The sequence below is a fragment of the Giraffa tippelskirchi genome, chromosome 2 (assembly GCF_054371585.1).
Source record: "Giraffa tippelskirchi isolate mGirTip1 chromosome 2, T2T-mGirTip1v1.2.pri, whole genome shotgun sequence".
Classification (NCBI taxonomy): domain Eukaryota; kingdom Metazoa; phylum Chordata; class Mammalia; order Artiodactyla; family Giraffidae; genus Giraffa; species Giraffa tippelskirchi.
Genome location: NC_137276.1, coordinates 43,285,580 through 43,312,288, shown reverse-complemented (window position 1 = coordinate 43,312,288; position 26,709 = coordinate 43,285,580). Strand labels below are relative to the sequence as shown.

General features: G+C 36.8%; 1 long non-coding RNA gene across 1 annotated transcript; it reads right to left on the bottom strand.

Annotated features, from left to right (window-relative positions):
* Positions 1 to 508: 508 nt before the first annotated feature.
* On the bottom strand, positions 509 to 25,709 carry LOC145539160 (uncharacterized). Its single transcript, XR_014077610.1, has 2 exons — positions 25,666 to 25,709; positions 509 to 2,152 (listed from the first exon to the last, which is right to left on the bottom strand). It is a non-coding gene; the product is annotated as an uncharacterized LOC145539160 (long non-coding RNA).
* Between the last annotated feature and the right edge of the window lie 1,000 nt (positions 25,710 to 26,709).

Below are 26,709 nucleotides of genomic sequence, written 5' to 3'. Positions count from 1 at the left end.
TCCAGTCCTGTGGCCACTGCTGAGTTTTCCAGATTTCCTGGCATATTAAGTGCAACACTTTCACAGCATCATCTTTTAAGATTTGAAATAGCTCAACTGGAATTCCATCACCTCCACTAGCTTTGTTCATAGTGATGCTTCCTAAGGCCCACTTGACTTCACATTCCAGGATGTCTGGCTCTGAGTGATCACACCATTGTGATTATATGGGTCATGAAGATCTTTTTTGTACAGTTCTTCTGTGCATTCTTGCCACCTCTTGGCGATATCTTCTGCTTCTGTTAGGTCCATACAGTTTCTGTCCTTTATTGAGCCCATTGTTGCATGAAATGTTCCCTTGGAATCTCTAATTTTCTTGAAGAGATCTCTAGTCTTTCCCATTCTATTGTTTTCCTCTATTTCTCTGCACTGATCACTGAGGAAGGCTTTCTTACCTTCCTTGCTATTCTTTGGAACACTGCACTGAAATGGGTATATCTTTCCCTTTCTCCTTTGCTTTTTGCTTCTCTTCTTTTCACAGCTATTAGTAAGGCCTCCTCAGACAACCATTTTGCTTTTTTTCATTTCTTTCTCGTGGGGATGGTCTTGCTCCCTGTCTCCTTACAATGTCACGAACCTCTACCCATAGTTCATCAGGCACTCTTTCTATCAGATCTAGTCCCTTAAGTCTATTTCTCACTTCCACTGTATAATCGTTAGGGATTTGATTTTGGTCATACCTGAATGGTCTAGTGATTTTCCCTACTTTCTTCAATTTAAGTCTGAATTTGGCAATAAGGAGTTCATGATGTGAGCCACATTCAGCTCCAGGTCTTATTTTTGCTGACTGTATAGAACTTCTGCATTTCTGGCTGCAAAGAATATAATCAATCTGAATTTGGTGTGACCTTCTAGTGATGTCCATGTGTAGAGCCTTCTCTTGTGCTGGTCAGCACTGAGTGCCTTGGTGTTGGCTGACAGAACTGGCTTGAATTTTAGCACCTCAGCAAAGTAGGTTGTCTCTTTTGCTTCAATATAAAACCAGTTATCTCCAATATTGCATCAAAGTCATGATTTTCCTATTAAAACTATTAAAAATTATAAACAATCTTTGCTCATAACATTATTTGATACCCCAAAAGAAGTGGAATAAGAATCAGAAGACCAGAGATTTCTACAAGCACTGTACTGATTATCTGTGTTCTGTTGAGACAGCTTCACATTCATTTTCTATAAATAGAAACAGTAATAATTTTGACCTCCAACTCCCCAGTAAGACCCGTAAGGGTAATTCAGTACTCAAGTAATGTTGGGTTTATCATCTCTGCAATAAATGGCAGCACCACCTGAACAAAATATCTGTTTATTTTTAAAGGGATGGGGATCCAGGACTGATATTTACACAGTTTGGGGACTAACCTCAAGTAGTTTGAATGGGCATTTCACTAGGTATCTAAATGGAATTTGACAAACATTCAAAAAATAATGGTTTAGGATTTGACTGAAACAGAGAGGTGAGGATGTTGAAATGAGTCTGAAGAGGCAAACCACTGCAGCTCGCCTGTTAAAGCAATCTTTTTTTTGTCATGAGAACGAAGCTCTGCAGATGAACAACTATTGTCCTAAGAAGGCTGCGTGAGCAGTATATTATTTGTATAAACTGATTTTTAACAAGCTACTGCAGCAAATAAGATATTTACTGGTTCACAGTCTTATCTATCTAGGTAAGAATTTCCTGAAACAGAGTAAAGTCACATTGATGAAGGCATCCTTAGTTGTTAGTCTCATAGGTAAGCTGTATAGATGCAGGCAGTCTCAATTCTCACTTTGTAAAAAGGAAAATAACTTCAGAAGGCAGAGCCAGATAAAAAATAATAGAACTGCATAGTGGAATAGGACTTTAGAAATCACCTCATTCACATCAATCTCCTCCCTCTCCAGTTGATGGATGAAGAAGATGAAACTCAGAGGAAAAGCAAATGAGTTCCCCACATTCTGTCTCTGGAGCGACTCAGTCTTGTCACCCTGAAGTCAATAGTTTACTGGTGGGTCCCTGACTTCATTATCTAATCAAAAGATATAATCGAAATCCAAGCTAACCACACAGTGCTGCTTCTCTTAAATTTTCATCTCTCCCTAAGTTCCATCCAAAGACAAACTTCAAAGTATTTGTCTGAAAGAGAGATGACCCAAAGTAACTAAAATTGGTCAGCCGTGTACAAGTGAGGTCACATCCACATTCAAATACACACATTCAAAAAAATCCCCGAAGCCAAACAGAGACTTAAGTTAGTGAAATTTGCATTCAAATTAAACTAACAGGGCAATATTCTCAGAGTTTGAATCATTTCCTTACTGACCATAGAACTGATAAGTATGCAAAAAAGCTGTACATTAAGGAGTTTCTTTTAGCCCTAAATTGCCTGCCAAAAAAACCAAAGCAATCTGCACTTTGGCAGATTGTTTTACAAAGTTATTACAACTGAAAATTTAAACCCGCATATTATGTATAATAACCTAATGGTTAACTTCCCACTTGATAATATTTAAAGCTGATTGTATGTAAATAAGCATCTGTTCTTACTTATATATTTAAGAAAATTCAGTTTTTCTTATATAATTCTGTTATTCAATTAGACCAGAAATGCATCAGATTCTATCCAGTTCATTTTTAGACTTTTACTTTAGAGTTTAACTCAGGTATTTTTTTTTTTCATCTGAAGTGACTTCTTTCTTATTTATACTTTAAGTGGTTGGTCAGGAAGAACTATTTATTTTCCAAGGAGGCCACACACCATAGTACATGGTTAGACAAGGGGCTCCATAGTTAGTTGGCATATGGCAAATTGTGTTTATTTTTTAACTATTAGTCATATTAATGCAGCCATGAAATTAAAAGATGCTTGCTCTTTGGAAGGAAAGCTATAAAAACCTAGACAGCATATTAAAAAGCAGAGACATCACTTTGCTGACAAAGATCTGTGCAGTCAAACCTATGGTTATTCCAGTAGTCATGTACTGGTGTAAGAGTTGGACCACAAAGAAAGCTGACCACAGAATAATTGATGCTCTTGAATTTTGGTGCTGGAGAAGACTCTTGAGAGTCCCTTGGACTGCAAGGAGATCAAACCAGTCAATCCTAAAGGAAATCAACCCTGAATATTCATTGGAAGGACTGATGCTGAAGCTGAAGCTCCAATACTTTGGCCACCTGATATGAAGAGCCAACTCATTGGAAAAGACCCTGATTCTGGGAACGATTGAAGGAAGAAGGAGGAGAGGTGACAGAGGATGAGATGATTGGATGGCATCATCTACATAGTGGACATGAGTTTAAGCAATCTCTGGGAAATAGTGAAGGACATTGAAGCCTGGTATGCTGCAGTCCACAGGGTCACAAAGAGTCTGATGTGATATAGTGACTGAACAGCAAATCATGTGGGGGGGTTCCCTGATAGCTCAGTTGGTAAAGAATCTGTCTGCAATGCAGGAGACCCCAGTTTGATTCCTGGGTCGGGAAGATCCACTGGAGAAGGGATAGGCTACGCACGCCAGTATTATTGGGCTTTCCTTGTGGCTCAGCTGGTAAAGAATCCGCCTGCAATGTGGGAGACCTGGGTTTCATCCCTGGGTTGGGAAGATCCCCTGGGGAAGGAAAAGGCTACCCACTCTAGTATTCTGACCTGGAGAATTCCATGGACTGTATAGTCCATAGGGTTGCAAAGAGTCAGACACAACTGAGTGACTTTCACTTTCACAACAACTCATGTGACCTTGGAAGAATTACTACTCTCTCTGCTTCTTAGTTTCCTCATTTGTAAAATAAGGCTTCTGTTGAAATTTTACATGAAATAATATTTGAGAAGAACCTAAATCCTTAATAAATATAAATCATTATTATTATTTACATTGAAAGCTTTTGTATCAAAACATCAATCATTTTATGGAAAGCAGAATTTCCCAGTTATGTAGAATATTATACTATAGTACTGTAAGTTTCTTTTTCTGAAACCAATACAACTGTTTTCTACAATAGCCTGCTTATGATTCCCTAGCCTTATAAATGAAGCATTGACATGTATAATTAAAACTTTCAAATCGATAGTTGTATAATGAATACACTGTTTATTTTGCTGATTTCTACATATACTTTCTCAATTGTCTTTCTTATTGTTCAAAGTAGCTGTCATGGTGGGAACACCCAATTCTGATACCACCTACTTCTGCACATGCCACTCACAGTGCCTGACCCTCTAATGAGCTTTTGATATGGCTGAGGTCCTTGGGCTTCAATAAGATCTAGAGCAATCTGAACCTTTCATCCAAACATTACTAGGTGATATATATCAATTACATCTTCCACATAAATTCAATGCTACATAAACTATAAGAGCATTTAAGAATAGACATAAAAGTTTTTTTTAATATAAAAATAGCTAGGCCATTTTTCTTTTCACTCTACATTTTAGCCTGTGTACACACACACTTTCTCAGATACAGCATTCCACCTGAAAATGTAGCAAAAACTGATTTCTTTCTTTCAACTATTTCTTTTAAGGCATGAGAAATTGTAACACCTTTAAGAAATAATATCTATTATAATCATTTATTCCCCCATGTTCTTTCAACGTTCCTGTTAAGACTGCAGCCATATGTTTTAGTTTAATTTTTTAAATTTATTTATCTTTTTTTTTTTTTACGTTACAATATTGTATTGGTTTTGCCAAACATTGACATGAATCTGCCATGAGTGTACATATGTTCCCCTTCCAGAACCTCCCTCCCACCTCCCTCCCCATCTCATCCCTCTGGGTCATCCCGGTGCAACGGCCCCAAGCATCCTGTATCATGCATCGAACCTGGACTGGCGATTCGTTTCACGTATGATAATTTACATGCTTCAATGCCATTCTCCCATATCATCCCGCCCTCACCCTCTCCCAAAGAGTCCAAAATACTGTTCTATACATCTGTGTCTCTTTTGCTGTCTCGCATACAGGGTTATCTTTATGGATTTACTAAATTCCATATATATGTGTTAGTATACTGTATTGGTGTTTTTCTTTCTGGCTTACTTCACTCTGTATAATAGGCTCCAGTTTCATCCACCTCATTAGAACTGATTCAAATGTATTCTTTTCAATGGCTGAGTAATATTCCATTGTATATATGTACCACAGCTTCCTTATCCATTCGTCTGCTGATGGACATCTAGGTTGCTTCCATGTCCTGGCTATTATAAACAGTGCTACGATGAACACTAGGGTACACGTGTCTCTTTCAAGTCTGGTTTCCTCAGTGTGTATGCCCAGCAGTGCGATTGCTGGGTCATATGGCAGTTCCATTTCCAGTTTTTTGAGGAATCTCCACACTGTTCTCCATAGTGGCTGTACTAGTTTGCATTCCCACCAACAGTGTAAGAGGGTTCCCTTTTCTCCACACCTTTTCCAGCATTTATTGCTTGTAGTCTTTTGGATAGCAGCCATTCTGACTGGCGTGAAATGGTACCTCACTGTGGTTTTGATTTGAATTTCTCTGATAATGAATGATGTTAAGCATCTTTTCATGTGTTTGTTAGCCATCTGTATGTCTTCTTTGGAGAAATGTCTGTTTAGTTCTTTGGCCCACTTTTTGATTGGGTTTTTTATTTTTCTGGAATTGAGCTGCAGGAGTTGCTTGTATATTTTTGAGATTAATTCTTTGTCCGTTGCTTCATTTGCTATTATTTTCTCCCATTCTGAAGGCTGTCATTTCACCTTGCTTGTAGTTTCCTTTGTTGTGCAAAAGCTTTTAATTTTAATTAGGTCCCATTTGTTTATTTTTGCTTTTATTTCCAATATTCTGGGAGGTGGGTCATGGAGGATCCTGCTGTGGTTTATGTTGGAAAGAGTTTTGTCCATGTTTTCCTCTAGGAGTTTTATAGTTTCTAGTCTTATGGTTAGATCTTTAATCCATTTTGTGTTTATTTTTGTGTATGGTGTTAGAAATCGTTCTAGTTTCATTCTTTTACAAGTGGTTGACCAGTTTTCCCAGCACCACTTGTTAAAGAGATTGTCTTTTCTCCATTGTATATTCTTGCCTCCTTTGTCAAAGATAAGGTGTCCATGGGTGCGTGGATTTATCTCTGGGCTTTCTATTTTGTTCCATTGATCTATATATCTGTCTTTGTGTCAGTACCATACTGTCTTGATGACTGTGGCTTTGTAGTATACCCTGAAGTCAGGCAGGTTGATTCCTCCAGTGCCATTCTTCTTTCTTAAGATTGCTTTGACTATTTGAAGTTTTTTTGTATTTCCATACAAATTGTGACATTATTTGTTCTAGTTCTGTGAAAAATACGGTTGGTAGCTTGATAGGGATTGCATTGAATCTATATATTGCTTTGGGTAGTATATTCATTTTCACTATATTGATTCTGCAGCCATACGTTTTAAAACTTCCATCAGCATAGCTAGAACAGTGATTTCAGATAGGTCAGCTTTAATCCAAATAGAATAAATGCCATCTTTATAGTAGGATTTTGTTGAAGGAGGGTTTCTTTCACCTGAATCTGAGGTTATATCTAAAATTCCAATGCTCAGAGCTCCACATTTTTGAATTTCTAGATAAAACCATTTCAAACGCCTGGGCCTCCTTAACTAGTAACACGTGATATCATTCACAGTCATTATGTTTTTAGTGGGGCTGAGTATAAAAAGGTATTTTATAATCATTAGAACAAGATGAGAAGCAATAGTACAAAGCAAAAATTTAAAAGACAGCTTTTTGCCAAGGTCAAAGTAGGGCATACCGAGTTTTATTCAGAATGAGCAGTTTTAAGGGCACCCTAAATGTTATATGCCTGGGATCTAGAATGTGTGTGCAGAGGAGCTTGCAGAAATAGCCAAACTATTTAAAAAATAAAGAAAGCAGTGGTCACAGGCTCATCTTGCCAACTAAACCATTTTGCTTTCTGTGTAATCAGTATAATCTGTGTAATTCAGAAAAACACACAGCAGTGATATATGAGTCCTATCCTTCTTACATGTTTATAGTCACATAAGTAGGCTCTGATAGCACTGAAGTACAAGTGTAAAGACAGAATCATTTTTATTGTAAAATAATATTTTATAGCTCTATACACCCTGTAAAGCAAAACTTGAAAAAGCAACATTATGTTTTCCTTAAAGGATATTTCAATTATCTCTTGATGTGTTTAAGATTTAGAGGGTGCCAGTAAACGTCAGTTTTCAGGATCTAGGAAGACATATTTACCAAAGACTTCAGAAAGCTATAATTTTTAAGGACTTAACACCTATGAGTTTCATTTTAGAGGAAAAATACTATTTTTTTTTTTGATATGATGAAGTGCTTCAAGGTCTCAGGTATATCACTATGGAAAACACTGGCAGATTCACTTTTAATGGGCAAGTTTAGCTTAATTATCTTCATCTCCTTGTCACCATTCCCTGGTAGCTCTTGTAAAGAAGATGCCTGAAATGCAGGAGACCCCGGTTCGATTCCTGGGTCAGGAAGATCCGCTGGAGAAGGGATAGGCTACCCATTCCAGTATTCTTGGGCTTCCCTTGTGGCTCAGAGGGTAAAGAATCTGCCTGCAGTGCGGGAGAACTGGGTTCGATCCCTGGTTTGGGAAGATTCCCTGGAGGAGGGCATGGCAACCCACTCCAGTATTCTTTCCTGGAGAATCCCCATAGACAGAGGAGCCTGGCAGGCTACAGTCCATGGGGTAGCAGAGAGTTGGGCATGACTGAGCAACTAAGCACAGCACAGCACTCCACTAAGATCTCAATCACTCCACTAGAATCACAAGTGATTTAGGACTTGAGTTCTAGAGGGCTCATTTGAAACATATTACAAAAAACAACTTGAGAAATATTACAGCAAATTTAAAAGAACAAAAAGAAAGAATATTCCATACACAGGCTAAATTACTGGTGATTTTTCATACATCTATTTCATTAAAGAAAAATGAACATTATACTTGTCTCATATTTCCACAAAAGTAAAAATATTTAAAATAAATGAAATAATGTTAATTTACTTACATGAAAACCTAGTTTTGAGTTTTAGAATTACAAGTTTATCTAAATGAGAATGCTGAAATGATATTACACCAAAACAAGACAATTCAAAACAGTTTATCAAATGACATTTCCTCACCATTTAAAAATAAATATCTTCAGTATTCTTATTTGTAGTAGAAAGTTTTGTCATTTCAAACATTTCCAAATGAATTTCCAAAAAGATAATCATTCAGTACCCTTTGACAATACCAAAAGTTCTTTTTATCCGGTTCATTTATTCAGACATTAAACTCTCTTCCTTGATGAGTCAACTAAGTATTTCTTTCTCCGTCTCTTTTTATTCTCCTTTTGCTTTCTAACTGGGGAATGACTTAACTGAAAAAAGGAGGAACTATTTGATTTTAACTGAAAATGACTATTTCTTTCCTTCTCTCAAGAGTCATTTATTTTAAATTTTGAATATGAAACATTTATCTTAAAAAGTTCCAGCTGAATGGACTAATCTCTGCTCTGGGAAAAGAATGTTTCTTTTCAATGAGAATATCTAGATAGATAGGAAATTACCCCAGAGAAAGAATATTTTCTACCTCAAAGCCAAAATTCTTCCCAATACAATAACCACAATTAACCATAATTGTTACCATGCTTTCCCAGTTTAAAAATTGTCATTCCAGAGTTTTAATTTCTCCTTCCATCTCCTTGGTCTATAATTTTGAATAACAATTTGAATTAGGTATCGAGATATAATGAATTCATTAGAATTCTAGAGCAGCCATTTAAAACAAGCTATGAGTTTCTCAACTTTAGAGCATTATAGTATCTTCTCTTAGAACAAAATCCAAATTCCTCCTTGCTGCCAAGCCACTTCAGTCGTGTCCGACTCTGTGCGACCCCAAGGACGGCAACCCGCCAGGCTCCTCTGTCCCTGGGATTCTCCAGGCAACAACACTGGAGTGCATTGCCATTTCCTTCTCCAATGCATGAAAGCAAAAAGTGAAAGTGAAGTCGCTCAGTCGTGTCCGACTCTTAGCGACCCCATGGACTACAGCCTACCAGGCTCCTCCATCCATGGGATTTCCCAGGCAAGAGTACTGGAGTGGGACTTAGCAAAGAGGAAAAGATTTTATGTGACCTGGGTCCAGCTTACTTCTATAGTCTCAAATCATTATGTGTACACGCTAAGTTGCTTCAGTTGTGTCCCACTCTGCGACCCTATCGACCTAGCCTGCCAGGTTCCTTCTGTCCATGGGGTTCTCAGGCGAGAAAACTGGAGTGAGTTGCCATGCTCGCCTCCAGGAGATCTTCCTGACCCAGAGATCAAACCCACATCTCTCACTGGCAACCAGGTGTCTCCTGCACTGGCAACAAGGTGCTTTACCACCAGCAACACCTGGGAAGCCCAAATCATTATGTTTGCTCCTTAACTCATGTACTCCAGCAATTTGACCTGATTTTATCCTTCAAACATGGAAAATTCATTCCTTCCTTAGAAGCTTCGCTTTTCTTGTTCCCCAACAGACTTTGTATAGTTGACTCTTGCACTGTGGCAGTCTCAATTCAAATACTATATCCTTTAGGGAAGCCTTCTCTGTCTTCTTATCTAAAGTGTTAACTTTATCTTAGTTACTCTGTAATTTTTCCCTTATGCACCCAATAAGAATCTTAAACTAGCTTGCTTTTTATTTACTTTGCCTGTTCATTTTGTCTTTCTCAACATGAACGTGATCTACTTGGCAACAGGGTTGAGATATAATACTTAATTTTATTGTTCATTTGTGAATCTCCTGAGCCAGCATATGAAATGCCTTCAATAAGTATTTGTTAAGTGAATGACTGAATGTGTGAGGGAATGAACAAAAGACATGTCCCAGACTGGAATCAATTCCAAAACTTATCGCTTACAAGTTGTACCTGTACACACCAGTTCTAGATCTAAATAAATGAAAATTCATTTCATACCCCTCCTACTAATGAAAAAAGTATAAACTGAATATCGCAATCATTGATTCTAAAACACTACTGGAACTCAAGATTAAAAATAAAAACTTTGCCAATCAACAACGCCCTCTTTCATCAGGAGATCCACACTATGAGTTGTGCTTACTGAGTTCTCAAGTACATAATAAGCAAAAAAGTTATTTACAAAATTGCTTTCATTATTATCTCATACTGAGTGGGCCAAAAAGTTCATTCAGGTTTTTCCATAACTGCTTACTATCTTCAGTCTCTCTCTGTCTCTCTTTCTCTCTCAGTCCTTGCTATAATTGCCAAATTCCAGTGCTTTCTTTTTAGTTCTCACACTGTTAACTTCTAAAGTTTTGTCATCACTGACAAAATTCATGAAATATAGTATTGAAAACTATGGAAGAAGTAGCCTCATGTGATCACCTTGTGGTAGATAGCATTTTTAGGTGAGCCTAAATCAAGTATTTAGACCCCCCCCAAATTTGATTGCTTTCCATTTTTAAAATCAGGCTTCCACACAGGACTCTACTTTAAGAAATGGAAAGTCTACTTTACTCTACTTTGCTATAAAGAAATGGAATAACCAAGCTCCTTTTCCAAGGGAAAGTGTGAACACACATACACAAGAAGCCTTCCAATGTAGAATAATAATCACCTCCTCACTCAAGTCTATGCTTCTTGCCATATCATTGCCATAAATTATTAATATAAATTCATAGAAGCAATATGCCAAAACCCAAACAAACTTGCCCTTTTCAAGGCAAGATGATCTTGTTGTACTTTACAGCTCCTAGCTTTTCAAGCTAATTGAATACTGTATAGATGTGCCTGTTGCAACCTGAACTATAAATAATCCCCTTCACTCTAACTCTTTTCATGATATTTCTTTTCCTGTGAATTATTGTCAAAACAAGATTCAAAGAGAAAATGGGTTTATGTATTTGAGGAGAAAAATCAACCACAGTCTGCATCATTTTTAAGGGTTGATTATTAATTTGGGATGGTCATAGCTTAGGTATTTATCCTAGAATTGCTCATATTTGAAAGACTTTGATAGTCTAAAACACTTATATAATAAGTAGTAGGATAAAAGAAGACAGAATCTTTTCAAATTTAAAAAAAAATGTTTCAAGGAATAAAATAAGATTTAAAAAGCAGTACAGTGTCTTAAACTACAGTAAATAGTTTAGTTCAATCACAAATATTGTGGCCTGATTAAGTAATTTATACAACTATGTCTCAGTTTACCGTCTACCAAAAGAGTATTACATCCTGCTTCAAATGCAATGGCATTTATAGAAATAATGGAATAAAGCAGAAATAAATAGAACTGTTTAATGGAAGTATTTTCTGAATTCTAGACCTATAATTAAAGAAATATAAACAGTATAAATTCTTACTACGGTGGGTTTCAGTTTTCCCACCTACGATCCCTTCCTATTCTAGTGCCGCTTCTCTGACATGAAAATATAAAACTTTTACAAATTATTGTTCTAACTAGGTCAACACTGTTCTTGTTCACATATAAGTACCCTTTTTAGAAGAAATGACCTCTCAAAACCTTTACTGACACTGAGGTGTGGGATAGGAAGCCATTTAAAACCGCACGACTCACTGAGCCAGTTTCTTTTTTTTTTTACTTTCTTTTTTTAAAATTTATTTATTTTAAATGGAGAACAATCACTGTGAGCCACGACTTTTTAAACCATAGCTGGTCAGAAGCTACAGACTGATGTAGTAACAAATTCCTTCTCTTAGTCATACATTCTGGAGATAAACAATGAAGTTTCAATTAAGAGTAGGATAGGAAAAGGAATCACTATGCTTCTGATCAGACACAAATGCAACATGCCTATGTGTATGCTAAGTTGCTTTGGTCATGTCCAACTGTTTGCGACCCTATGGACTATATATAGTCCATCAGGCTCCTCTGTCCATGAGATTTTTCAGACTAGAATATTGGAGTCAGTTGCCCATTTCCTCCTCCAGGGGATCTTCCCCACCCAGGGATTGAACCTGCATTTCCTGTATCTCCTGCATCTCTTGAACTGCAGGCAGCTTCATTACCCACTGAGCCATCAAGGAAGCCAACACACAAGAGGCTCTAGAATAATGAGAAAGTACTGTTCTACAAAGAGAAAGAAATAATATTGTTCTAAAGACACTGTTCAACCCAAGAAATATTAAAGGAGGACATGCTGCTTCTCCCTGTAAAAGGCAGAATCTGTTTTCCCTCCCATTCATCATGGCTGGTCTTGTGACTTGCTTTTACCCATAGAATTTACAGAATTGAACAACCCTGCATAGTTTCAATTATCTTTTTCTCAGTTAAACACACTTTTCACCATTTCCTTAACATTTGTTGATCTTATAATTCGGCATTTGTGAGATTCTTCTCATATTTAAAATGATTAAAAAAAATGACAAAAATAGCATTTAACTTACTATAAATTTTTTCCTAATGTATAATTTGAAAGTCTGGATTTGGTTAAAACTAATTTACATAATTTAAAAGCTGAAAAAAAAATAGGTTTCATGAACAACAGATTTTAGAAAATGCTGATCTCTAACGAAAAGGAAACGACTAATCAATTTTTGTGCTATCAATTGTCATTGCCTTGTTCTTGCAAAAGTCTCAGAGAAATATACCAAAAAGAGAACATAAGCACAAACAAAATGCAGTAAACAATTGAAAATTCAGTTAATAAAATAATAAATATTAAAATGAATAATCAGTCTTAAAAGTCAAATAATTAGAAAATTGATATACAAATACTTGAAAAATGAAAATAAGTTCACAGATTTATAACAGAGTATAAAGGACAGCATTTGAACAAGACAGGGGCAGAGTTGCAGAATTTCATATTGTTTGAAGATGTCATGACAATTATGGAGAAGAAAATCAAAAGTAACCTCAAAAAAGAACATTAAAATTCTGCAAACTTGGCTATCTGACATGCACTTTAAATTTTACTATTTTCCACCATTATTCTGGATAATATGAAGTTTTGTTGATATTATTCCCTTGCAAATTATTTTTTATTATTTCTATTTATTACCCAGTTATCATATCACTGGCCATAGATGCACAAACAAACAAACAAACAAAAAACCCACGTGTTTATAGGTTCTCTGAATTCAAGGCCTTCCAGAGCTGAGTTTCTTTTTGACCAGAGCTCCCCAATATAATGTTCAATGTATGGAGTATCAGGGCATTATCCAAAACAAATACTTCAGTTACTTCCAAAACGCTTTGGTCTAATTTCAACATAAACAGGTACATGTCAACATTTTTCAAGGATTTGGATGTCAGATTCAATTTTTAGCTTACTGAATAAAGAGAAAATGCTTACCATACAACCATTCCTGTCCAACTAACTGGTCCCATATCTGATCATCATTTTGAATCTCAGTGGAGTTTACTTCAACCTCCAAATAAACTTTTCTTCTCCAAATGATCTCTGCTTCATTCCAATGCATTGACCCTAAGGAGAGGGTAGTAAGCAACATTCCCTGAACCTTTATGAGCCTTCCTTTTACAGAACCATGTACATGTTCATCACAAAGTGCTTTAGATCCTTAATAACACGACTAGAGCAGTTTGGCTTTCCAAGTGACTTTCCAATGGCAAAAACATTTCTCTCAACACTAGTTAGAAATAGTGAGCTCTATGCTTCTTTCTTTGTCCCCTATAGACTATTCGCAACACTGTAGCCAGAATTAACCCCAACGTCTAACCAGAGTTTTCAATTCTGCTGAAAACCCTACAGTAGCTCTTATCTATCTCAGTATACAAAGCCTATACTTATAAGACTGTCTTAACACTTATTATTTTTCTAATGTCATCCCTTATCATTATTCCATGCCAGTTCTTAACTCTGCAGTCCTCATTGAAGATACCAGACAGACCACTTCCACTTTAAAGTCTTTATGGTTTGTTCACTCATTTCCTTGACCTTTTTCACCTTAACTTTTTATGTCACCTTATCAGGTTTTCCTATTCAGGCACTTGTTGCCAGGGTACTTTCTGCTCATGAGTCCCTGAAAAAGGAAATCTTATCTACTACTGATAAAGATAAAAGATGGTATAACCACTTTAGAAGAGAGTTTGGCAGTTTCTTACCAAACTAAATATATCTTTAACACTTGATCCAGCAATCTCACTCCTTGATGTTTACTAAAATGAGTTAAAAATTCATGTCTATACAAAAACCTGTTCATGGTTGTTTATAGCAGCTTTATTCATAACTGACAAAGCTTGGATACAGCCAAGATTTTCTTTACTAGGTAAATAGATAAATAAACTGTGGTACATCCAGACAATGAAATAGCATTCAAAACTAAAAAGAAATGAGCTCACACAATTGCACTCATCTCACATGCTAGTAAAGTAATGCTCAAAATTCTCCAAGCCAGGCTTAACAATACGTGAACTGTGAACTTCCAGATGTTTGAGCTGGTTTTAGAAAAGGCAGAGATCAAATTGCCAACATTGCTGGATCATCAAAAAAGCAAGAGAGTTCCAGAAAAACTTCTATTTCTGCTTTCTTGACTATGCCAAAGCCTTTGACTGTGTGGATCACAATAAACTGTGGAAAATTCTGAAAGAGATGGGCATAGCAGACCACCTGACCTGCCTCTTTAGAAACCTGTATGCAGGTCAGGAAGCAACAGTTAGAAATGGACATGGAACAACAGACTGGTTCCAAATAGGAAAAGGAGTATGTCAAGGCTGTATATTGTCACCCTGCTTATTTAACTTATATGCACAGTACATCATGAGAAACGCGGGACTGGAAGAAGCATAAGCTGGAATCAAGATTGCTAGGAGAAATATCAATAACCTCAGATATGCAGATGACACCACCCTTATGGCAGAAAGTGAAGAAGAACCACAGAGCCTTTTGATGAAAGTGAAAGAGGAGAGTGAAAAAGTTGGCTTCAAGCTCAACATTCAGAAAACTAAGATCATGGCATCTGGTCCCATCACTTCATGGGAAATAGATGGGGAAACAGTGGAAACAGTTTCAGACTTTTTTTAGGCTCCAAAATCACTGCAGATGGTGATTGCAGCCATGAAATTAAAAGACGCTTACTCCTTGGAAGGAAAGTTATGACCAACCTAGATAGCATATTAAAAGGCAGAGATATTACTTTGCCAACAAAGGTCCATCTAGTCAAGGCTATGGTTTTTCCAGTGGTCATGTATGGATGTGAGAGTTGGACTGTGAAGAAAGCTGAGTGCTGAAGAATTGATTCTTTGAACTGTGGTGCTGGAGAAGACTCTTGAGAGTCCCTTGGACTGCAAGGAGATCCAACCACTCCATCCTAAAGGAGATCAGTTCTGGGTGTTCATTTGAAGGCCTGATGTTGAAGCTGAAACTCCAATACTTTGGCCACCTCATGCGAAGAGTTGACTCATTGGAAAAGACCCTGATGCTGGGAAGGATTTGGGGCAGAAGAATAAGGGGACAACAGAGGATGAGACGGCTGGATGGCATCACCTACTCGATCGACACGAGTTTTGGTAAACTCTGGTAGTTGGTGGTGGACAGGGAGGCCTGGCGTGCTGTGATTCATGGGGTCGCAAAGAGTCAGACATGACTGAGCGACTGAACTGAACTGATACATGTGTGAGGCAAGGAAAGTGAAAGTGAAAGTCACTCAGTCATGTCCGACTCTTTGTGACCCCATGGACTGTACAGTCCATGGAATTCTCCAGGCCAGAATACTGGAGTGGGTAGCGTTTCCCTTCTCCAAGGGATCTTCCCAACCCAGGGACTGAACTCAGGTCTCCCAAATTGCAGGTAGATTCTATACCAGCTGAGCCACAAGGGAAGCCAAGAATACTGGAGTGGGTAGGCATGAAGCATATGATAAATCTCTGTACCCTTCTCTCAATTTTGTTGTAAACCTAAAACTTTTCTAAAAACTGTCTTACAATATATTACTCCAACCATGAGAGACAATTTGGATGACAAGAAGATGTACATCAAGAATAAAGTTTTCACTGAAATTCTGCACAGTGACCAGAGAATAAGTGGGAAGGTATTGAGTGCACAGGAAAAAAACAGCAGACAAAGTGGCTTAAGAAAAAGAGCAAGAGATAAATCCATATTCAGGCACAATAGAGATGCTTCAGTTGCCCGCTTGAACTTGGATGGAAGAATTTGAAGCTGATAGTTCTACCTATTTTCACCTGTAGCAGCTAAGCATCAGAGATACAGTTTTATCACTGCTAATGCAATCCTATTGTACTGAGCAGCAAGGTACCAAATCAAAGCAATTGAAGCTCAAGGCAATGCAACGAATGAGAAAGCAGAAAAAGTACTGAAGACAAATCTGACCTCGGAGCTTTGTTCAGAATCATTTGTTTACTTTGTTCATTTCCTGTGGCTGTTGCAACAAATTACCACAGATTTGGTGCTTAAAACGGCAGAGATTTATTTACTCATAACTCTGAGGCCAGAAGTCTGACATCAGTATCACTGGGCCAAAATCAAGGTGTGAGCAGAGCTGTGCTCTTTCCAAATGCTTCAACAATCATTTGGTTTTCCAGCTACTGGTGGCTGCTGGCAAGCTTGGCTTCTGGTGGAATCACTCCATTCTCTGCCTTTGTGGTCAGATAGTGTTTTCCTCTTCTGTGTGCCAAAATTTCCTCTGCTTTCTTCTTACAATGATACTTGTGATTGCATTTTGGGCCCACTCAGATAGTATCCAAACTAATCCCATCTCAAGATCTTTAAAATATCTGCAAACATCTCTAAAGTCCTTTTTTTTTCCGCCATATAAAGTAACATTCACAGGTTCCAGGGATTAGGTTCTGTAAATTTTGAGGAGTGCAGCATTTTCAGCCACCACATTTCCCTACTAATTATATGTGAGTTCAAACCATAGATATAAGGCCCTAAGCCAGACAATAGAGACTTTTACCACCAACAATTAAATCTACCATAGCAGAATGAGAAGCAGAAAGTTTTGCCTGATGGCTAAATCTGGAAATATAATACACTTACTGTGAGTTCTTCTCACAAATCTGTTTAGTTATAACCTCTAGTTCTCTATACTATTAATATAATATAAAATACAGCTTTTATCACACAAGATTATTTGATATACCTTATGATTTACTTCTGTAATTAAACAATTTTCTCATCTTTTGAGGAAAAAAAAATGTAAACAGCAGAACCCTGTTGTACCCAATGTTAACATGTATACCGAAATGGCTCTTCACATCTCAGCATTTCCAGAACAGTTGTCAAGAATCTAAGAAAATCTAATTCCTTTTATGCATTTAGTAAAACAGAAATTGGAAAAAACAACCCAACAACTTGACATATGCATTTTGACCTCATGATCATATCTGTAACTCAGAGGCACTCTTTGGGAAATGGAAAACTAAACAGAAGGTAAGACACAAAGGGATTTAGAGTAAATACATGTAAGATATCTCAAGGATTACAGAATTGTGAAGTACTTAGGAGTCAGAATATCACTACGGATCTTGCATAATTTTGATTAAATTATAAGGCAATAATGTTAGTAATAGCATGCTACAAATTTGGTAACTTAGATTAAATGGAGAAATTACCAGAAAGATACAAACTACCATCATTGACCCAAGACAAAGAAATATATGAAGACATCTATCATAAAGAACTTGAACTGTAAAAATTTTAAACTTCCCACAGAGAAACACCCAAGCCCAAATGCCTTCATTGATGAATTCTACTAAATATTTAAAGAATTAATACCAACTCTTTAAATTGTTTCAAAAAATAGAGGAGAAGGGGGTGCCTCCTGGACCATCTTTGAGACTATTGTTACACTGATATGAAAAGCAGAGAGACATATCATGAGTAGAAAACTATAGATAACATCTCTATGGACACAGACAAAACAAATCTTCAACAAAATACTAGCAAACTAAACCTTCAGGTCATTTCAGTCCAGTCGCTCAGTCATGTCCAACTCTTTGCGACCCCATAGACTGCAGCACCAGGCCTCCCTGTCCATCATCAACTCCCAGAGTTTACTCAAACTCATGTCCATTGAGTCAGTGATGCCATTCAACCATCTCATCTTCAGTTGTCTCCTTCTCCTCCCGCCTTCAGTCTTTCCCAACATTAGGGTCTTTTCAAATGAGTCAGTTCTTCGCATCAGGGGGCCAAAGTACTGGAGTTTCCAATTCAACATCAGTCCTTCGAATGAATATTCAGGACTGACTTCCTTTAGGATGGACTGCTTGGATCTCCTTGCAGTCCAAGGGACTCTCAAGAGTCTTCTCCAACACCACAGTTCAAAAGCATCAATTCTTCAGCGCTCAGCTTTCTTTATAGTCGAACTCTCACATCCATACATGACTACTGGAAAAACCACAGCCTTAATAGATGGACCTTTCTTGGCAAAGTAATGTCTCTGCTTTTTAATATGCTATCTAGGATGGTCATAACTTTCCTTCCAAGGAGTAAGCGTCTTTTAATTTCAAGGCTGGAGTCACCATCGGTAGTGATTTTGAAGCCCCCCCAAAATAAAGTCTGACACTGTTTCCACTGTTTCCCCAGCTATTTCCCATGAAGTGATGGGACCAGATGCCATGATCTTAGTTTTCTAAATGTTGAGCTTTAAGCCAACTTTTTCACTCTCCTCTTTCACTTTCATCAAAAGGCTCTGTAGTTCTTCTTTGCTATCTGTCATAAGGGTGGTGTCATCTACACATCTGAGGTTATTGATATTTCTCTCAGAAATCTTGATTCCAGCTTGTGCTTCTTCCAGCCCAGTGTTTCTCATGATGTACTCTGCACATAAGTTAAATAAGCAAGGTGACAATATACAGCCTTGACGTACTCCTTTTCCTATTTGAAACGAGTCTGTTGTTCCATGTCCAGTTCTAACTGTTGCTTCCTGACCTCCATACAGATTTCTCAAGAGGCAGGTCAGGTGGTCTGTTATTCCCACCTCTTGAAGAATTTTCCACAGTTTATTGTGATTCACACAGTCAAAGGCTTTGGCATAGTCAATAAAGATGCAACGAATAAAATAGATGCAACATCAATAAAATAGATGTTTTTCTGGAACTCTCTTGCTCTTTCGATGATCCAGCGGATGTTGACAATTTGATCTCTGGTTCCTCTGCCTTTTCTAAAACCAGCTTGAACATCTGGAAGTTCACAGTTCACATATTGCTGAAGCCTGGCTTGGAGAATTTTGAGCATTACTTTACTGGCATGTGAGATGAGTGCAATTGTGCAGTAGTTTGAGCATTCTTTGGCATTGCCTTTCTTTGGAATTTGAATGAAAACTGACCTTTTCCAGTCCTGTGGCTACTGCTGAGTTTTCCAAATTTGCTGGCATATTGAGTGCAGCACTTTCACAGCATCATCTTTCAGGTTTTGAAATAGCTAAACTGGAATTCCATTGCCTCCACTAGCTTTGTTCATAGTGATGCTTCCTAAGGCCCACTTGACTTCACATTCCAGGATGTCTGGCTCTAGGTGAGTGATCACACCATCGTGATTATCTGGGTCGTGAAGAATCTAGTAACATATTAAAAATATTATGCATAAGGTAGATTAATGATACAAAAATCCACTACTATAACAGATCAATAGAATAAAGGACAAAAAACATGAATGATCATTTCATTATGTGCAAAAAAAAAAAAACCAAAAAACACTTGACAAAAATCCAATACCTCTTTAAGATAAAAACACTTAACAAGTAGCAGAAGAGAACAGCCTCAACTTAATGAAAAGCATCTACGAAAATTCCACGGATATAATACTTAGTAGTGAGACAGATTTCCCTCATGATCAGAGACATTTTTGACAATGTTATGCAATAGTGCATGGGTGGTTATTTTCAGGGCAATTAGGACAAAAAGGAAAGAAAAAGAATGAAAAGGTATCTTGATTGGAAATTAGGAAGTAAATTATCTCTATTCACAGGTGACATGACCTTGTACACAGAAAATCTTTAGGAATGCATAAGTAACTACTAGAACTAATAACAAGGTCCATATAGTTAAAGCCAAGATACAAAATAATTTATATTTTGAACAATACAAAAATGAAATTAAGAAGATAATTCTATTTACAATAGTATCAAGAATAGCAAAATACTTAAGAATAACAAAAGAAAACTTACATACTATGAAAATCTTAAAATATCATTGTGAAAACATAAAGAATAACTAAACAAGTAGAAAGATATAAGATGGTGATATTCTCCAAATTGATCTATAGATTAAATGTAATTCCTACGAAAATCCCAGTTTGAAACTGCCTTTTGTTTTTTGCAGAAATTGACAAGCTGATCATAAAATTCATAGGGAAATGCAAATGACCCTGAAAAACCAAAATTGTCCTGAATAAAGGTACAAAATTGGAGGACACACACTTCTCAATTTCAAAATTTACTATCAAACTACAGTACCCAAGACAATGTGGGACAAGCATAAAGAAAAATATATAGTCCACTGGAATAGAATTCAGTCAGGTCGTCCCTGGTGGTCTAATAGTTAAGAATCTGCTTATGCAGGAAATGTGAGTTCAATGTCTGGCCTGGGAAGATTCTACATTCCATGAGGCAACTAAGCCTGAACACCACAGCTACTCAACCCACAAGCCAACTACTAAAGCCCACATGTCTAAGAGCTAGTGCTGCGCAACAGGAGAAGCCTCTGCAATGAGAAGCCTGCACACCATAACTAAAGAGAGAGCCTGCATGCAGCCACAAAGGCCCAGAGCAGCCAAAACCATACAAATAAAATTCTGAAATAAAAAGAGTTCAGAAGTTAACCCTCACAGTTATGGCCAATTGATATTAAAAAATGTTAAATCTTGTTTTTCAACAAGACAATTCAATAGGGGAAAAAAAATTCTTGAAAAAATGGTGCTGTGACAGCTTAGTATCCACAAGCAAAAGAATGAATCTGGAACCCACCCTCAAATCATACATAATTCAAAGTGAATCAAGGACCTATATGTAAAAGCTAAAACAATAAAACTTTTAGAAGAAATATTAAGTGTAAACCTTCAGGACCTTGGAATAGTCATTGGTTTCTTAAATATAAAACATCAAAAGCACAAACTACGGAAGAAAAAAATAGACCAAAAAAAAAATAGATGACTTCATCAAAAATCAAACTTTTGTGCTTCAAAGGATACCATAAGGAAACTAAAAGACAATAACAGAATGGGACAAAATATTTGTAAAATGTACATCTGAAAAAAGATGTGTATAGAGTATATAAAGAACTATATTCAGAGTGCTCATACTATATACTATAGAATACTATCTATAAATAATGACCATTATGGTCAAGCAGATGAACTCATTGTAACATTTACATTTTAGTTCTATGCATTTACTTATAAATTGTAGATTATATAATTTTGTAGAAAAATTTTATGGTTAATATGTTAACCTCATTTTCCTTTATGCTAAGTTGCTTCAGTCATGTCTGACTCTTTGCAACCCTGTGGAATGTAGCCCACCAGGCTCCTCTGCCATGGGATTCTCCAGGCAAGAATACTGAAAAGGGTGGCCATGTCCTCATCCAGGGGATCTTCTAAACCCAGGGAATGAAGCCACATCTCTTGTCCCCTGCATTTGCAGAAGAGTTCTTTACCACAACCACCACCATGCCTCAATTATTTCCCTTATGAGCAATTTGCTTAATTCTTAATTCATAAATGTTTCAGTATCACTTGGAAAAGTAACTAAAAATTGAAAATTAGAATTTTTTTAACTAAAAGATACATGATCATTGGTGAAAATTGCAAAAACAATTGTTTTTCTCCATCTCTAGCCTTAAAGACATTAAAAATTTGGATAAACATTCATTGATATTATCTCTCTTAGTCCAGGGAAAATTTCCTGGCAAGTATGATTGAGCTCTCTTTATATAATTTATTTCATAGGTGCAAAACATCTCCTAAAAAATAATATTATTATTAAACCATTTCAGCAATTTTCCCCCAAATGTTGTAATAGCAACTTGTGGAAATGCAGATTTTTTTGAAGTATCTTTTTGGTGAGGAGTATGGGGTTCAAGGGAAGGAGGAGAAATAAGGTTATATTTTATGCCAAAAAATGAATATTAAGACTATATGTGTGCAATTGACACATATAGTGTAATTGACATGGGATTCTTCAAAATTCATTTCAGGCAGGATTTGCTTCTGAAAAGCCCTTTTATAAAATGCTTATGATCCAAAGCATTAGTCCAAAGTCTCTTTACAAAGACAGTATCCTGTGAATTCAAAATAAAGTTTGACTTCCATCTGACTTTTCAGAGCACGCGTTGTAATTGAGTAAATCTCCAGTTAACATAGTTTCTACCATTTATTTGGAAAAGGATTCTGTTTTAAAATATCCTCAAGAAGATTCTCCTTACTGGTCAGCAGCAAATAGACCTTAGCAGGGCTATTGTGGAACTGCATCAGTGTTTTGTCAGGATCATTACACAGAAACACTAGGAGTAATAGTTGTAAATGAAATACGACCTAATCCTCAGAGGCTTTAATGAGAGGGGTGGACCCATGGATCAAGAAAGGGACACTCCTCTTCCCTTTCAACTGGCAGCATCTTTGCCCATCCCAGTATGGTGGATCCCTGATGGGTCAGCTTTAAGTCTTCTGATCTATTCAGCAAAGAACATTTTTTAAATAAGAATCACATCAGCTTAATTTGCATAAAAGAGGTTACACTGAAAGCAAAATTCACTGATCTCATAAATAGACACTGATAAGTTCAAAAGAGCTTAGCATCCTTGAATTTGAATCTAGGGAGAATAGCTCACTCTAATGTTAGTAATTTTCAAGGTTTTTTATCTAGTAGCTTATGAGATGAGCTTGCTCCGGGATTCTAGATAATCCTGTTCCCTTGTAAATGCCCTTGGAAATGTATGTGGGTTGACTGCAGAATTACTTCTGGCATGAAGATGGGTAAAGCAGGCTTTGGAAGTTATTTATTTCACTGCTACAGCATTCCTAGACAGAGTGCCTGGCAGAGGTTTTATACCCACAGTGGTGAATGTGGGATTGACTACAACATACTTGAATATTTATGGTTGAGATGTATTATTTCTTTTTTTCTAATTTTTAGTTTCATTGCAGATATTCAATTTTCCCTAGAGACTGTCACTAGATTATCATTTAAATTACCTACTGAATCACACACAGGAAAGCAATGACTAATGTTATTTTTAACCATTTAGCATAATTCCTTATATCATTTTCATTTTACTTGAATGTGGGAACATTAAAATTGTAATAAAAATAACTTTAGATAGAAGCAAGTCTTATTCAAAAAATTATATAGGAAAAACCTCTGACTTTCATCTGATCTTTCATCTGGCCTTGTGTGTGTGTGTGTGTTAGCCACTCAGTCATATCTGACTCTTTGCAACCCCATGGACTGCAGACCCAACAGGTTCCTCTGTCTATTGAATTCCTCAGACAAGAATACTGAAGATTCCCTTCCCCAGGGGGTCTTCCTGACCCAGGAATCAAACGTGGATCTCCTGTAATATTTCCAATAAAAGTTGTTTTTTTTTTTTCCAAGAATCAATTACTATAACAAGTGTCATATCTTATGTACTATGAGAGTCACACAGTAGCATAATATACAAAAGCTTTATAATGTAGCTGATGGAGAAACTACCTATAGACACAAAGAGAAAAATGGTCATTCAGACCAAAATCGTGTCTGACTCTGCAACCCCACGGACCGCAGCATGCCAGGCTTCCCTGTTCATCATTATCTCCCGATTTTGTTCACATTACTGTCCACTGAGTTGGTGATGCTATCTAACCATCTTAATCTCTGTGCCCCACCCCCCCCTTGCCCTTTTGCCTTCAAACTTTCCTAGCATCAGGGTCTTTTCCAATGAGAAGGCTCTTTGCATAAGGTGGCCAAAGTATTGGAGCTTCAGCATCAATTCTTCCATGAATATTCAGGGTTGATTTCCTTTAGAATTGACTGGCTTGATCTCCTTGCAGTCCAAGGGACTCTCAAGAGTCTTCCAAACCACAATTCAAAGGCATCAATTCTTTGGCCTTCAGCCTTCTTAATGGTCCAACTCTCACATTCATACATGACTATTGGAAAAACCATAGTTGTGACTATGCAGACCTTTGTCAATAAAGTAATGTCTCTACTTTTTAATATGCTATGTCACATTTCTTGTCATAGTTTTTCTTCCAAGGAGCAAGCATCTTTTAATTTCATGGCTGCGGTCACCATCCACAGTGATTTTGGAGCCAAAGAAAAGAAAATCCGTCCTGGTTTCCACTTTTCCCCCTTCTATCTGCCATGAAGTGAAGGGACCGGATTTCATGATGTTAGTTGTTTTTAATGCTGAGTTTCAAGCCAGCTTTTTCACTCCTCTTTCACCCTTATCAAGAGATTCTTTAGTTCCTCTTCATTTTCTGCCATTAGAGTGGTATCATCTGCATATCTGAGGTTGTTGCACTGCAAGTACTGAATTTCAGACTCTTCTGTTGATTACAAGGGCTACTCCATTTCTTCTAAGGGATTCTTGCCCACAGTAGTAGATATAATAGTCATTTGAATTAAATTCAACCATTCCCATCCATTTTAGTTCACTGATTCTTAAGTTGTCAATGTTCACTCTCACTGTCATCTGGTTGACCAAATCCAATTTACCTTGATTCATGAACCTAACATTACAGGTTCCTATGTAATATTGTTTTTTACAGTATCAGATTTTATTTTCACCACCAGACACATCAACAACTGAGTACCATTTCTTCTTTGGCCCAGCCACTTCGTTATTTCTGGAGCTATTAGTAATTGCCCTCCACTCTTCCTCTGTAGTGTAATGGACACCTTCCAACCTTCTCTTTTGGTGTCATATCTTTTTGCCTTTTCATAATATTCATAGTGTCCTTGTGGCTAGAATACTGGAGTAGTTTGCCATTTCCTCCTCCAGTGGATCACATTTTGTCAGAACTCTTCACTATGACCCTTCTATCTTGGGTGGCCCTGCACAGCATAGCTCATAGCTTCATTGACTTACACAAGCTCCTTTGCCACAAAAAGGCTGTGATCCATGAGATTCTAGACCTGTGAGACTCCAAATAGAGCTTTAATCTAGCTGAGCCAGGATGTACTCAGACTTCTGATTAACAGATCTATAAGGTGATAGACCTATGCTATTTTAAGCTGCTAAACTTTTGGCAATTTATTACAATGGCAGCAGAAAATTAATACAATCAGTTTAATATTGAGCAAATTTTAAAAATAAAACTTTAAACAGAGATGAATAAATATAAAATTTTGAAAAATTTATAAAATAAAGAATATTTGAAAAAAAAGTTTCAAATCTGAAGCATTTTTACAGATGAATGACCTCCATCTTTATAAGTGAGACTTGGGTTCTTCCTTGTATTATATTGTCTTAAAATTTCTCTCTTATACACTGCCTCAATGATAGGATTTCAATAAATTCACTCAAAAGATAAAGGAAAAGTTCCTAATGGCTCTTACCTTAAAACATCACTTTTTCCATAGCATAGGGTTTGCTGTCTATTCATTTCATTTACTTTCAATGTTTTATATCATACCTATTATTAGCATAAATCTTGAGGTTTGTTTTCAGGTGCATCACTAAACTAATAACCTTTAACACTTACAAAAAATACATAGTAATTCTTAAAATTTCAGATACCTTGCTTCTACTTCAATGCTCTTCAGCTGAGCCATGCTAAGTTTACTGCTGCTAAGATATTTCCTTGTTATTTAGTCACTAAGTCATCTCTGATTCTTTGTGACCCCATAGACTGCAGCCCACCATGATCCTCTGTCCATGGGGTTTCTCAGGCAACAATACTAGAGTAGGTAGCCATTTCCTTCTCTAGGGGATCTTCCTGACTCAGGGATCAAACCCATGTCTCCTGCATTAATAGGCAGATTCTTTACTGCTGAACCACCAGGCAAGCCCAAGATATTTCTGTACTAGCACACTATTGATATATTCCTCAATATCATCTAATTAGCACATTATTAATAGTGTGCTATTATATTATTAAAATAATAATGTGTTAGGAGTATAAGTGAAAGGTCTTTGATTCAATCTTTCTAACTCCAACCTAGCTACATTTGGACTGGGTAAATATGTGACTTGTGACATTCTAGGCTCCCTAGCATAGTCACCGTTGTAGGCAGAATAATGCTTCCCAGAGATTTTCATACATAATCCTTAGAAACTAAATATTGTATGTTATATACAAGATAGAATTAAGTTTTAAGATGGACTTAAGGTTGCTAATCAGATGACCATAATATAAGGAAATTATCCTGGATTATTTGGAAGGCAGACTTAAGGATCCTGGGGTTCTTAAAATATGGAAGATGGAGGCAAAAGAGTAAGGTACAAAGAGATCTGAGGATGTTATTATGCTAACTTTAAAATATATAATAGATCAAGGAATGCAGGTGGCCTCTAGAAACTGGAAAAGGCAAGAATATGGATTTTCTCCTCTTCTCCAGGAAGAATGTAGTCCCTCTGATGTTCTAATATTAACCCAGTGAGACCCATGTCATACTTCTGAACTTCAGAACTGTAAGATAATAAATTTGTGTTTTCCTACTCACCATTGAGCTTGTGGTGATTTATTGCAGCAATAATAAGAAACTAATTCAGTCAATATTGATGTAAAGAACACTGAAGAAAATACACACATCCTAGAAGCACCAAGGAGTCATTGTCTGT